Genomic DNA, 13,062 nt, shown 5'->3' on the forward strand with positions numbered 1-13,062 from the left:
CCCTGCGGGCGGGTGAGGAACGCCCCGCCGGCGGCCGAGGCCTCGCCTGTGGGCCCCGGCCCAGCTCCGCCGTTGCCGTTGGGACCGCGGAGGGAGACAATCGGGACGTCCTCGAGGGGCTCCCTCCCCGGCTTCTGTCCAGCGGAGCAGTTTCTCTGCCCGCATCCAAGCACCACCCTCGATGCACACCCCTGATAGGATCGCCTTGCTCGGCCGGGCAGCTTGGTCTGCAGCACCGCGAAGCTGTCCAATGGCCTGCTGAATCCGTGCTGCTGTCGCTTTGTGTTTCAAAGATAAGGATCCACGCTTATCGGTGGGAATTACACTGGGCAGTGGTGACCTGCCGCTGCACCCAGCGGGTACTAAGGTTTGGTTTCCACTTGCCATGTCACTTTGCAGCTTTACAAAGATTTCTTCTGCCTCCTGTGATCTTGCCTGAGCTGCAAAGGAGAATGTCCAAACAGTGTCTTTTATTTATTTATTTATTTTCCCTACATGTTCAGATCCTGGTCAGCTTCTTCGGTATCAGTACTCAAATCCATATTCCAGTCTTTTTGTCCTCTACCACCCCGCTTCCCCTCCTCCCTCTTCAGCTGCTGTTATTACGTGGAGTTTGGAACCTAAGCTTTGAAAACTCTCATATGGCGCCTGTCTAAAGTCGGAGCGTGCTTAGTAGCCAAAACAGATTTTGGTTGCAAAAAGAACTGGGGCGAAGACAGTCGGGGCATTTGGAGATTTTTCTCAGCTTTTAACCAAATGCTTCAATTCAGATTTTGAGACGGAGGGTAGAGCCTAGACCAGCCTGGAGGTGAGGCATGCCCTCCCCTAAGCCAGATCTTTATCTTGATTGTAAAGACAATGTTTCTTGACCAGCTGGAGGTTGGGGGGAGGGGGCGAATGGGGGGAGCATTCCTGGCTGCTTTAGCGTTTAAAATGGGTGTGGTGCTAAGTATATCTTGTTTCCCTTATCTTTGTGTGGAAAAAAGTTTTGCAGTCTAGTTGGGTTTGTCACCTTATGCCAGTTGCTTAGCACTACCAAAAATGTTCTTATCTAGCGACAGAGACTGGATGGGTCGTGCTTGTGGCTTGGTCTCACTGACGTCCAGAAAAGAAGGCACAAGTGTAATTCTTTAAGAAATAGAGTACTTGAATTGCCTTAGAGTAGCTGAATTTCAGCTGAGTGAGTTCATTTTAAATTTTAATTTGAAAGCTGAAAGGCTGAACATTTTAGTCCAGTAGATTTAGTAACGTTTCAAATATCTTTTTGCTGGATGCCAGTGTAGTAGTGTGCGATGAGGAAAACAGTACCCTGAATATGACAGTTTCACGTTTACTGATCTGAGTATCATTATGAAATTTGCATGTTCCAGATTCTCCAAGTAAAGATTTGTTTGCAGATCGCTAACAAATTATATTATTTCTTTTACTTTTTTTGGTAATTTTTTCTCAAGTTGAATCCTCAAGTAGTCTGAATACAAAGCATCTCAGAAGACAGGTTAGAAAAATCTAACCTTCGTGCTACACTTGATTGTATACATATTACATAAGTATATAATGTGCATATTACACTTGATCTTAGGCAGAAGGCCGAGAAGGATGAAGATTCTCCCTATTCTAGTTAGGTTTTTTTATATCTAATTTTTGTTGATGATTGTGTGCATAATCACTGTAACATCCTGCTTTCCTTCCCTCTCTACATTGCTATCCTCTCAGTCAGTTCTTTCCATGTAACTGCTGTTATCACAGAAGCGTATTAGTACATCTCTGTTTTTCTGTCGTTTGCAGATAATAGCAGAAATAAGCAGTAAAAGTTAGATGAACCTTTCTGACTTTTCCTATTGAATTTTAAATGCATCCCTATGATGTCTAGTTAAAAGGAGGAAGAGATCAATGAACTGAAAAAAGAATAAAATATTTTTGTAGGTTCTGTACAGATCTAGTAGTATTATCTGCTTGTCTGGTTCACTGTGGTAGGCGCCAGAGAAATGGGTAGATTGATAGATGTTGCATTTCTTTTCCCTCTGGCAAAGTCAGCTATTAATTTCGGTGGGAGACTGGCAGAATGTTGTTCCTAATGAGGTTTGAATCAGATTGTTGTTTACTGTCGGTTATGTAATGTGTTGCTGAGAGTGTTATTAAAAGTTGCTTTCTGTAGCAAGGTAGAGAGGCAAGTAAATGCTGCTTACCCTCTTCACTTGGTTTTAATTCTTGGCTGAACCTGAAGGCACATTAGACTACAACCATAATTACACCTGGGCAGCCTGTTTCCTGTTTTCATCATGAACCCAAACATTATGATTTGCAGTGATGATCTTTTTAGTCTTTTGCGTTCAACAGAGGCCATGTGTTTTTCCTCTCTACTGAAAACAGATTTGTACCGTGGTCAAATCAAAGATTTTAATGTTTTGAAGGCTAGGTAGTAAAATACCACTTTTTATTTCTTAGTAACTTATATTATTGAAATGCTGTATAAAAATCTATTTCATATATTTTCTTTAATAGTGTTTTATGTAAATTTTAATATTACCAGTAGCTTGTAGAGCCTTTGAATTAAGAAAGTCTTTTATTTATGACTTATCAGTGTTTATTATTACCAGCTGTATATGTTGGTTTAGGCAGTGAGCCCCACATTTATGTGAATTTCTGAGCTGACTTGAATACACTTTCAGATATAGGTGCCTTTTATCCTCTGGCTTATCAGTATTCTATGTTCTATTTCTAGAGCGTCCGTGTTCCTACTCTTTTTCTTGTGTTTGGTAAAAAGCACAAAGATAAACCAAAATGCTATATTTCTTCAGATGTTGCAGGCAGTTTATATTAGTTTACTCATAAGGACAAAGACATTAGAAAAGATTCTCTTTTTTAAGGGACAGTAATAGCTTGAGTAATGAGTCTTATCTCCAGTAGTCTGAATATTTTGGAGAAAAGAGTACCTGGGAGGGTAGGACCAAAGAAAGCTGGGGTGTACAGATGCAGGGTGCTTTCCCACCAAAAGATGATGCAGGACCCATGGAACTGATGTCTATCCTTTTACACATTCTTTTGGAAGGAAACATTCTGTATTAAGACATTTTTCTGTGAAACTGTAATTTTAATTCACTTTTGGAAGGTAGTTATTAATGTACATTTTTAAAATAGGCTTTGTTCTTGAGTCCTTCCAGACTCCAGTCTTTGCTTGTAACATGTCTGTAATTTAGAGATTGACACTCTATAGGAAATTAAAAGTGGTTTGATCTGTTGGTAGTGATACATTAGGTGGATTTCCCCTTTTGATTTCCATACATGTTGTTTTGTTACACCGAAAACAGTAGAAAAATATCCAGTATCACCTTTCTGCCTTTCTCTGAGCATACCAACTGTTGGATTGGGAAGAGGCTTACATTTTTCACGTTTAGCCATGATCTCAGAATATGGCTGGTGTTTTCAAGGCAAGTTTTGTTTTGTTCAGTTTGTTTTCATGATTGGTTGGGATCTGCCTACCATCCTATCTGGTAGGCTGTATAACTTGAGATCTAGTTATTCTGGTTTTTGTGTTCCCAGTAAGAGAGGGTACTGTAGAAATATGTCAAAGCCAGTCTTCTTTTTCTCCCGCTTATTCACATCTTCTTGCCCTTGTAGGTGTGTGTTTAGTTAACTCATTGACCATTTTCCACTCTTTGGATTTGAGTATAAATTAGGTAAATAATGCCTTGAGCTGAAAAGGTGCTCAGAGCTATATTTACCCTTTTCTTCTAAGTAGGGGCACATGAGGTAACTGAAGAACATATTAACAGTACATTGGAATATATATATATTGTGTGTTCAGGTTAGGTCTTTGTGCTCCAGTGACACATTTTAAAGTAATGGTTTGGAATTTGCATTTTGATAATTTTGTAATTTAAAGTGAAGCACTGTGAAGATTGATCAACTCTTTGTCTGGTCCTGTGCCTACAAGCTAGTACAAGCATGCTCAGATACTTAAGGCAGTGTTGTAGGAAATCTTGCAGGCTCTGTGGGGGTGAGTGATACATCTAGATCAGGCACTGCTTCATTAAAGGACTTAGAGGAGCAGATAAAGCTTAAAGAGTGGTTAAAAACTGGTAAATGAAAGTCTGAATATGGGAGATGAAAAAAATGGACACAGAATATGGGAGATTCTGATGTGAGAAGTGTCAGGTATCTTGAGTTCAGCTCATGGATGGCTTTAAAATCCACCATGAAAACTTCTGATGTCTTTAGAATTTGGGGCTCACAATTGGGAAAAATGGTAACGTAAGTATTTCTCTAGGAAGATCATTTGGATGCCCATGTGATTGTATCCTCTCTTCCTTATAGATATACCCGTGAAGAATAGGATGTATGCATCCAGAGAGCTGTGGGCAAATTCGCTTTCAATTTCTGTTTCTTATCTGGCTGCATTCTTGGGTTTGGCTTACAAATTCTGTAGTAATATATAATAAATATACCTGGATTTAGAATTGTTATGACAGAGGTAGTGGGTGTCTATTCTTCCTGACTACTATTGATACTAGCATCACAAGAAAAGAGATTTTTTTTTTTAAGATTTACCCTCACTAACTCCCTAGAAATTTACCTTTGAGAATATTTTCTCTGTACCTACCTGCCTACCTACCTATCTGTGTGTGCATATATGCAAGTGGATTTTTTCCATTGTAGATGATACTGGGCTTCTCTGTTCCCAAACCTACTGCAGAACTTGAGATTCCTGTTGAAAATGTGAGAAATAAGGTGCTACTTCCTAGGCTAATGAATCTGGATCATTAGGAATGGTTCTGAGAGATTGTTTCTTCAAAACTCCCATCTATAATTCTTTTATTCAGGTCTTTACTTAGATGGTGATGGGTCTTACTTCATATGGACATTCATTTGCATGGGATGGTGTGCACAGATTTTGTTTTGGCTAATGGTGTTGGGGAAATTTGGAGGATTGGTTTGCTTGCTTTTTTATTTTGGTTTGATACAGTCAGAGAGATATTGGAGCAGAAAGTAAAGGAGCTGTTTCTGTGAATTTGTTTTAGAAGTCCAGGTGTGAGATGTTTGTGTATGAGTCGGGGATGATATTAAGAGTCGTTTGTGTGTGTTTATGGGTTGATTAGGATGTCCTACTTCAATAGTTTGCTGATCAGGATGGCCTACTTCAGTAAAAAGCAGCACTTTTGGGTTATTGCTATTAATATGATTTCATTTGAAGCCCTTGTAAAGCTTAGTAACATTCTGTTCATAAATTTAATGTGTGTAAAATTTAACTTGATCCTGATCTTCCTTTAGTCTTCCCACCCTTTCTCAGGTCATTTGGGGAAAAAGCCCATTTCTTCCAGGCTGACACCTTGAAATCATTGTTGACTTCTCTTTTCTCATACACCCACTTCACTTCTATCAGGAATTCTGTTCACTTTGCTGTGTCTGTTTCTTGCCACCTTAGTGTTATCACCCTGGTCTAAGCCATTATCATCCCTTGCCTAGATTACTTCAACTCTGAACTGGTCCCCTTGCTTTTCACTCACTACCTGGCCCCTCCCCCTCCCCCTCCTTTGGTACATATTTTGCAAGACCTTGCTATATAGACCAAGCTGGCCTTGAACTCACTGTGTAGCCTAAGGTAGCCTCAAATTCATGGTCCTTCTCTTCAGCCTTGTAAGTGCTGGTATTAAAGCCAGAGTAAAATAATATACATTAGCTAATCTTGTGTCTCTATTTAGAGCTCTTCAGTGGGTCCCTGTTTTACTTACATTAAAGTTGAGCATTCATTCATATTTTAGCCAGCCTGATCAGTCTAGTTCTCTTACCACTTTGACCCCATTCCTTACCTTCTCTTCCTCTATTTGCTTATTCGTACTGATCTTACAGTTCCTTGAGTTTACCAGGCAGAGTCTGTACACTGCCTATTGCATCTGGCTGTAATGGCTGCTTCCCTCCAGTTATCTGTCTGGATTAATCTTTGTTTTTTTAAAAATTTTGATTCATTTGGCACCTTCTCAGTGAGGCCTAGCCCACTCGTATTATTTAAAATGATATCTCTGCCCTAGCACTCTTCGTCTGTCTTACCCTATTTTATTTTTCTTCATAGCAGTTTTTACCTAACAAGCATAACCTTACTATGTTTTGTCTGCTTTCCTCCACTGGAATGTAAGCTACATGAGGACAAGGGTTTTGGTCTCTTTTATGCACTTTTTAAAATTTACTTTTATATTTCCAGATTCTAGAATACTACCTTAATGAATATTGAATTTATTATTGGTCATTTTGCTTTATTTTTAATTTAATAAGTGAATAATATCTATTGAATATTGAATGACAGTCTTGAATCAGCTTAGCAACTCACCTCAATGTGGATGCTACTAGTTCTTACAGATTAGATTCTAGTAGAAGAGGCAAACAAGTAAATAAACAAAGTATTACAGTTTGATTAATATAGTGAAGGAAATGAATATAAAATTGACCTATTTTTATAGAGTTAGGGAAGGCCCTGGGATGGTAGCTAAAGCTGAGACATGAAAGACAAATTCCTGAGTGGGCTTAAGAAAGTGTTGAAAAAGTGCACACTGAAAAGTGCTGATCTGAATAAGATGCTCTTCTGTCCCTTTGCTCTGCTCTGTGGTACCTCAAGCCTGTCTCATTGTATTCCCTAGAGAGTGTATTTTGGTGTCTGTCATGCTGTATTGTTCTGTGGAGGGAGATTCTATACCATTTGCATTTTTTGTTGCCCTTACTGCTCATATAGTACCTCTGCATTGGATGTAGAAAAAGGCACACCCACTTATTCTTTCACCCTTGTATAGTGACCAGACTGTATAACCTGACATTGGTTCTGATAAGTTCATGAATATACAGTGCAATGTCTAGTAGATAATAGGTGCTCAATAAATGTTTAAGGACCTGTGTGTATTTATGACAGCCATTTCAGTTAATGTACATGTACTTTCAGAAGTAGTTCTCTACTATATCATAAGCAGTTCTGTTTTCCCTATTGACTTGCCTAGAGTACTGTAGTTGCAAAATCTTTGCTGCTAGTTTCTGATTGAGTTTTCTTAATTTCTACCCCTACGTTTCTATAACCTTAAATATAAATGGAGGAAATTCTTTCACAGTATGGATGACACTTTATAATGTGAACCCCCTTCTGTAGTAAGGATTTTAATATGAAAGAGGCATAGCTGCACTTTAATTTAAAAACCAGTGTTTTCCTCTAACTTTATAAATACATGTTTGCTTTCAAAAAGTACAGAATCATATGAAGCAGACAGTGAAAAATATGCCTAAGTCCGTCCCCTCAAAGCTCTTTTCACAAGCTCTTTATGCATGTCCCCTTTTACTTATTAAACAAATATTTCTTGAGCATATGTATCACTAGGTATAGAGTGATGAGTGGTCACAAATTATGGCTTTTCTTGGAATTTACATTATTATGTGACAGATTACATGGGTAAATGTAAAGTATAGTTATGGTAAGTGCTACAAAGTAGAAATGTGGGATACAGTGAATGTATATTGAGAAGTCGTTAGGATGACTTCCTGAAGAAGAGATGCTTGAGCTGAAAGAGAAGTGGGGTATACGTGTGTTCGTGTGTGTGGTGCATGTGCGTGAGAGAGAAAGTGTGTGATAGATTCTTTTATAATATATAGCATCTCAGTTTTATAGGATATTCACTTATGGCTCAGATACCATTGCATTTCTTTGGATTTCCAAGTGATGTTTTTAGTTATTGCTTAGTCATTAGGGAATGTAACACAGAAAGATTTCTAAATCCCATTATCCAGGTGTTTCTTTCTAGTACTGAGATCGTTTCTCTAAAAAATAACAAAGTACATCAGTAAAAAGGTATCATGGAGTTAAGTATTCATAAACCAGAGGCAAGCTTTGAAAGACCAAGATAAACCAGGCTTGAATAATCCCAGCTACTCCAAAGACTGAGGCAGGAGGATGACAAGTTTGAGGTCAGCCAGGGTAACTTAATGAGATCCTGTCTCAAAAAAAAAAAAAATAAAAATAAATAAATAAATAAATAAATAAAGTGCTTGGAATGTACCTCTGCTTTGGCTTCAACCCCCAGTACTTCCAAGGGGAAAGAGAAAAACCAAGATAATAACAGATAATGGGTCCATAGTTACCAAATTCCTCTAATTTCTGATGTAAGAAATAAAATGTGTTCCTGTCTGCTCAATTACTGGACCTGTGTGCTTGGTGTACTTTTTTTCCTCCCCTCTCTGTTTTCATGCCTTATCTCTGTTGGCTGTCATATGAAAATAAATCTGGGGTGGAGGTGGTACACTAAATAACGTGAAGTTCTTTATAGCACCTTCTCTCTATCTCTCCCTCTTTTCTTCTTTGCTCCTTACCCCCTTTCGCTGTTACTCTGTGATCTTTGAGATTATGAGTAGTACCTTTTAAGTCTGAGTTCCTAGCATGGACTATTCCTGGTATATAGTAGGCACCCAGTCATTCTTTTTAAAAAATGAAATACTGTCACAGATTTAACTTTCATTTCTATGAGATCTTTCTGTGACATTATTTATTTATTTATTTATTTGGTACCGGGAATCAAACTCAGGACCTTGTGCTTGCTAGGCAGGCACTGTGCCACTGAGCTATATCCCCAGCCCCCTTTCTGTGACATTTATATACAACTATTTTGAAATAGCTTCCTATGGAGGTTTAGTGCAAAAAAACCCCTTGATTATTTAAGTTCTTTGAAGCCTACTATTAGGGTTTTCTTTAGGATTAAATGTATCCTCTCAACCATGTATGGTGGTGTACACCTGTCTCCCAGCCCTTGGGAAGGTAAGGCAGGAGGATCACTGTGAATTTGAGGCGAGCCTGAGCTACATAACAGGATTTTGTCTCAGAAAACTAAAAAGAAAACAACAACAACAAACCCCCCAAACAGCATATATTATACTCAATGTATTTTCTAGGTATATTTTACAATGGGTGTGTTAGGTCGTGCAAGGTGAAGATGACACAGGTACAGGCACAACTTATTCAGAAGCCATTTCTTGATTTAGGGTATCATGTAATATACATGGGCTGTCAAATGTGTCTTCTCTTTGACAATGTAGTGGACCAAGTCCTACAGTACCTGAAACTATGAAAGGTACAAATTACAGTGTATGCTAATTGGTTTCTTTTGAGACAGAAGGCTAGTTCGTTCTCTTTGGATGTTTACCATGTAGTAGGTGAGCTTTTCCCAAATCAACTGCTAGTAGGAGAAGCTATGAGGAATGTGGAACAAATGAGAACAAATGAGGATGAGGACAAGTACTGGTGGCAGGCACTAAAGAACATCAGAAAGGAGTCTGGGCATGCAAATGCTGCTATGCTTCTTCTAAGATGTGCATTTGTTTTCTACCTCATAATATCTCTGAAATTGGGATTTCTTAGAGTCAGTGACATGTGAGTGTTGTTTGGGGCCAGGTGGCAGTTTTGGTTAAGTTTTGTATGTCTCTGCCATTGCTAATGATTTCATTTTAGTGCCCTTATGGTCATTGTTGCATCTACTCATGTCCAGTAACCTCCATTTAAAAGCTTTGGTTACTCATTGCAAATCCTCAGACTGTGGTGGTGAATCTTTTAGAACTTTAAGTAATAACAAACAGCCAAATGTAGCACATGCCATCGATTTATCATCACTGATCTGGGAAGATCAAGCAAGCAGCTTCAAAGGCAATCCTAGATCAAGAGTTGAATACTCCCCAGACCTAAAGTCTTGATGGCAGAGAGACATGTTGTGAAGAAAGATTTTAAGTGCTAGGAAAGTATTATGTGATAGTTTAATTTGCAGCTTTTTCTTCAGGGTTTATGAAACTGCCTCTTCAAGCAGATGGCTTTGTAAACTTGTTAAAGTAGCCCAGCTCTATATTTATAATCCTTAGCCTGATGTCTCTGTTATTTTTCTCTTGTTGCTCAGGCAAAATACCTGACACCCAAAGTTAAAGGTGGAAAAATTTATATACCTCACAGTTTGTAGAAGTTTCAGTCATAGTCACCTAGCTCCAAGGCAGGGTGGCACATGGCAGAGGGGCAACAGTTTATGGTGGCGGAAAACAGCAAAAGCAACAAGCCAGAGACAGGACCCCTATTGTCCCTTACATTGCATGAAGCTATCCACCCTAGGTTGGTGTAGTACTCACACTCTTAATCCTAGCACCCTTAATCCCAGTGTTACACCACCAGTCAGTCACACACTCTAGATAAAGTCCTATGACTGCATGAAGCTGAGGGGAGGGAGGTCAGTCATAAGACCTGATACTAAAATTTTCATGTTTACTACATAAATGCTCATCTCATTTAGCTCTCACACTCTTGAGGGCTGTGGTTTTCATTATGCAGAATACGAAAAAGTGGAAATTTCAAGTTCTAAATGTTGGATCCAGAACTTGAGCTCAGGTTCATTGTACTTCAAATCTGTTGCTTTTATGTTTTATAATACTTATAGTAGTATCACTGTATAGATTTGCCTTCTTGAATATTTCTAGCCAGTTATCTTGTTCTAGCAAATTGAACTTCCTGTACTTTCTCACCCTGGTAGAATACTCTTGAGTCTTTGAAGATAATAGTTTTTATGCTTAATATGTAACTACTTTATACTTCTTCATGTCTCCTTTTACCTGCTCCCTAAAGGACCGTCCCCTGAATGGGTCCTTTTAGCATCCTTTCCATGATTAGGGCATCTCTACTGTGTGTTGTGGCTAGGTATGGCATATACTAGTTCTGTTAATTTGAAATTCTTTATAGAATTAAGGTCTGGATTTGCTTTATATTTCAACCCATTTCTATGTGACTTAGTGTCTTTTCCTTTACAGGGACTCATTTTTTTCAGGGACTCATTAAATGTGTGTCATATTAATGATCAGGCTGTAGGTCTGAGACTAAGTTTAGCACTGGTTGTGGTTGTATATATTTGTGTTTCTGCATACCTTGAAAACAGTATGGAAAGGGAGTACCCAGAACCAAAATTTTCCTATCTGCTAATGTGTAATTTCTGAAGACTGTAGTAGTTGCTGAGTAAAGTCTTTTAGGACTTTTTTTTATTGTTGGGATAAATTTAGAGATAATGTAGAATATTATAGACTGTTATGTACACATCAGTTGGTTGACTATAAAATGAGTGTTCTTGGTGCTTCTAAACTAGTTTCAGTGGAAGGCAAAGGGAACATGAAAAATTGAATCAGCTTTACAATAAGAGACTCATACATTTAAACATTTGGTTACCAGAAAACCTAAACATAGTCTTATTTTCAAGGTTGTTACAACTTCATTTCCAGCTCATGTAGCGTTGCTAGTATATGGAAATCAGAGAAAGTACAGCATTCTATTTTTTGTATACATAATAAGAAATTTTTTAATAACTAAGGACTTGTGTGAGGACAATAAAATACATTTATTGCTATATCTCTTGCTTTCTGATACTTTATTTCAATCTGTGGACAGAGATTTGTCTTGTTTTTTAAGTTAATTAACTGATTGACAAGGCTAGGGATGAGTCTAAGGCCTTGAGCATGCTAGGCTAATACTGTACCACTGAGCTATACCCCCAGTTTTATTTTGAATATGATATATTCTACAGAAAAAAAGATCATAGGGGAAAATGAATACATCATAATGGTAAGTAGAAATTTCTGATCTCCGTTTAATCATTTCTTTTTTTATATTGATGAGTTAGTTAATTTAAAAACTTAGATGTTAAATATTAAGACAGCAGATGAGTAAAATCTGCTTGAGCCATTATAAGAATTTAAACAAATTTCAACCCATTTGTATGTGACTTAGTGTCTTTTCCTTTGCAGGGACTCATTAAATGTGTGTCATATTAATGTTAATATATTGAGGTGAGGGGAGGGCAAATACTTGTCATATTAAAAGGAAAATGCAGAATGCCAGAGAGTACTTTGGTATATCCTCAATCACAGACAGGTTTAGGGGAGAATATATATGCAGAAAAAATGTACTAGGAAGTGTGTATACCCAGTGTTAATGGCGTGATTGTAGGTAAGTATATTTTATAATTAGAAAAAAGTATTCATTGCCAGGCATGGTGGTATACACCTATAATCTCACTCAGGAGGTTGAGGCAGGAGCATCACTGTGAGTTCGAGGCTAGCTCAGGCTATATAGTGAGTTCAAAGCCAGCCTGAACTGAATAGCGAGACCCTGTTTCAAAAAGAAAAGATAGTTCATTGTCTCATTATTCTGAGATAATAATATCCTAGTGATGAATGTGTCAAAAATGTCCTAATTAGGAAGGTTTTGGAGTAAATATGATTTTCATAGTTTTCTAATGAGTAGCAGGCTCATTGTGATATTTGTATATGTGTGCTCACAGCTCCCAGAGTCCTTTACCTGAGTCACTAGACAATGAGGGTATCTTTTTTGTTAAAATATTTGGGCTTTTTGTCTGTAATTCCTACAGCAATTTCAGAGTTAATAGAAGAGAAAGATAGTCTTCTGTTTATAGCCAGGCTGTTCAAACACCTGAGCTTTAGATAACCACTACATAACCACATTTTTGGGGGCTTGTTGACAAAGGAACCAGTCATGTGCTCAGGGCCTTGGAACTTTCTACTGCAGTCCCGCCTCCTACAGTGGGAAAGGGCAGTGAAGGTTAAGTTGATCTTAGTGGCCAAAGATGTTTATTACCCCCTCCTTTGTCTCTCTCCCTCTCTCCCCCTCTCCCCTCTCCTCTATTTTTTCTAAGCTTGTGGATAGCCAGACCCTTGGGGAGACTTCCAGGAAGTAGAGAAGAGCACATCTGTGTGCTGGGAGAGTGGCAAACTCCCAACTCCATGGGGATGGAGGCTTCTGTTCTCCAGTGCCTTTTAAACTTGTCCTATGTAGTTCTTCATCTGATTGCTCATTTATGTCAGAATATTCTTCATAGTAAATGATAAACTTTGTTTCTGTGGGTTCTATGAGTCACTCTAGCAAATTAGTCTAATATCAGAAGCACAAAGAAACTCCAAGTTTGCAGGTTGGCATTAGAAAGGAGAAGGGGAGAGTCTTGTGGACTTGAGCCCTCGGTCTATGGGCTCTGATGCTATCAGCAGGTGGTCTCAGAATTGAATTAG

At 38.4% G+C, this 13,062-nt stretch overlaps 1 protein-coding gene across 1 annotated transcript in view; it reads left to right on the forward strand.

The window, feature by feature from the left end:
- The window catches only part of Smad5 (SMAD family member 5), a 44,629-nt gene that overhangs the window by 364 nt on the left and 31,203 nt on the right, over nt 1-13,062 (forward strand). The window lies entirely within an intron of this gene.

The sequence above is a fragment of the Chinchilla lanigera genome, unplaced genomic scaffold (genome assembly GCF_000276665.1).
Source record: "Chinchilla lanigera isolate Chin_1 unplaced genomic scaffold, ChiLan1.0 scaffold00007, whole genome shotgun sequence".
Taxonomy (NCBI): Eukaryota; Metazoa; Chordata; class Mammalia; order Rodentia; family Chinchillidae; genus Chinchilla; species Chinchilla lanigera.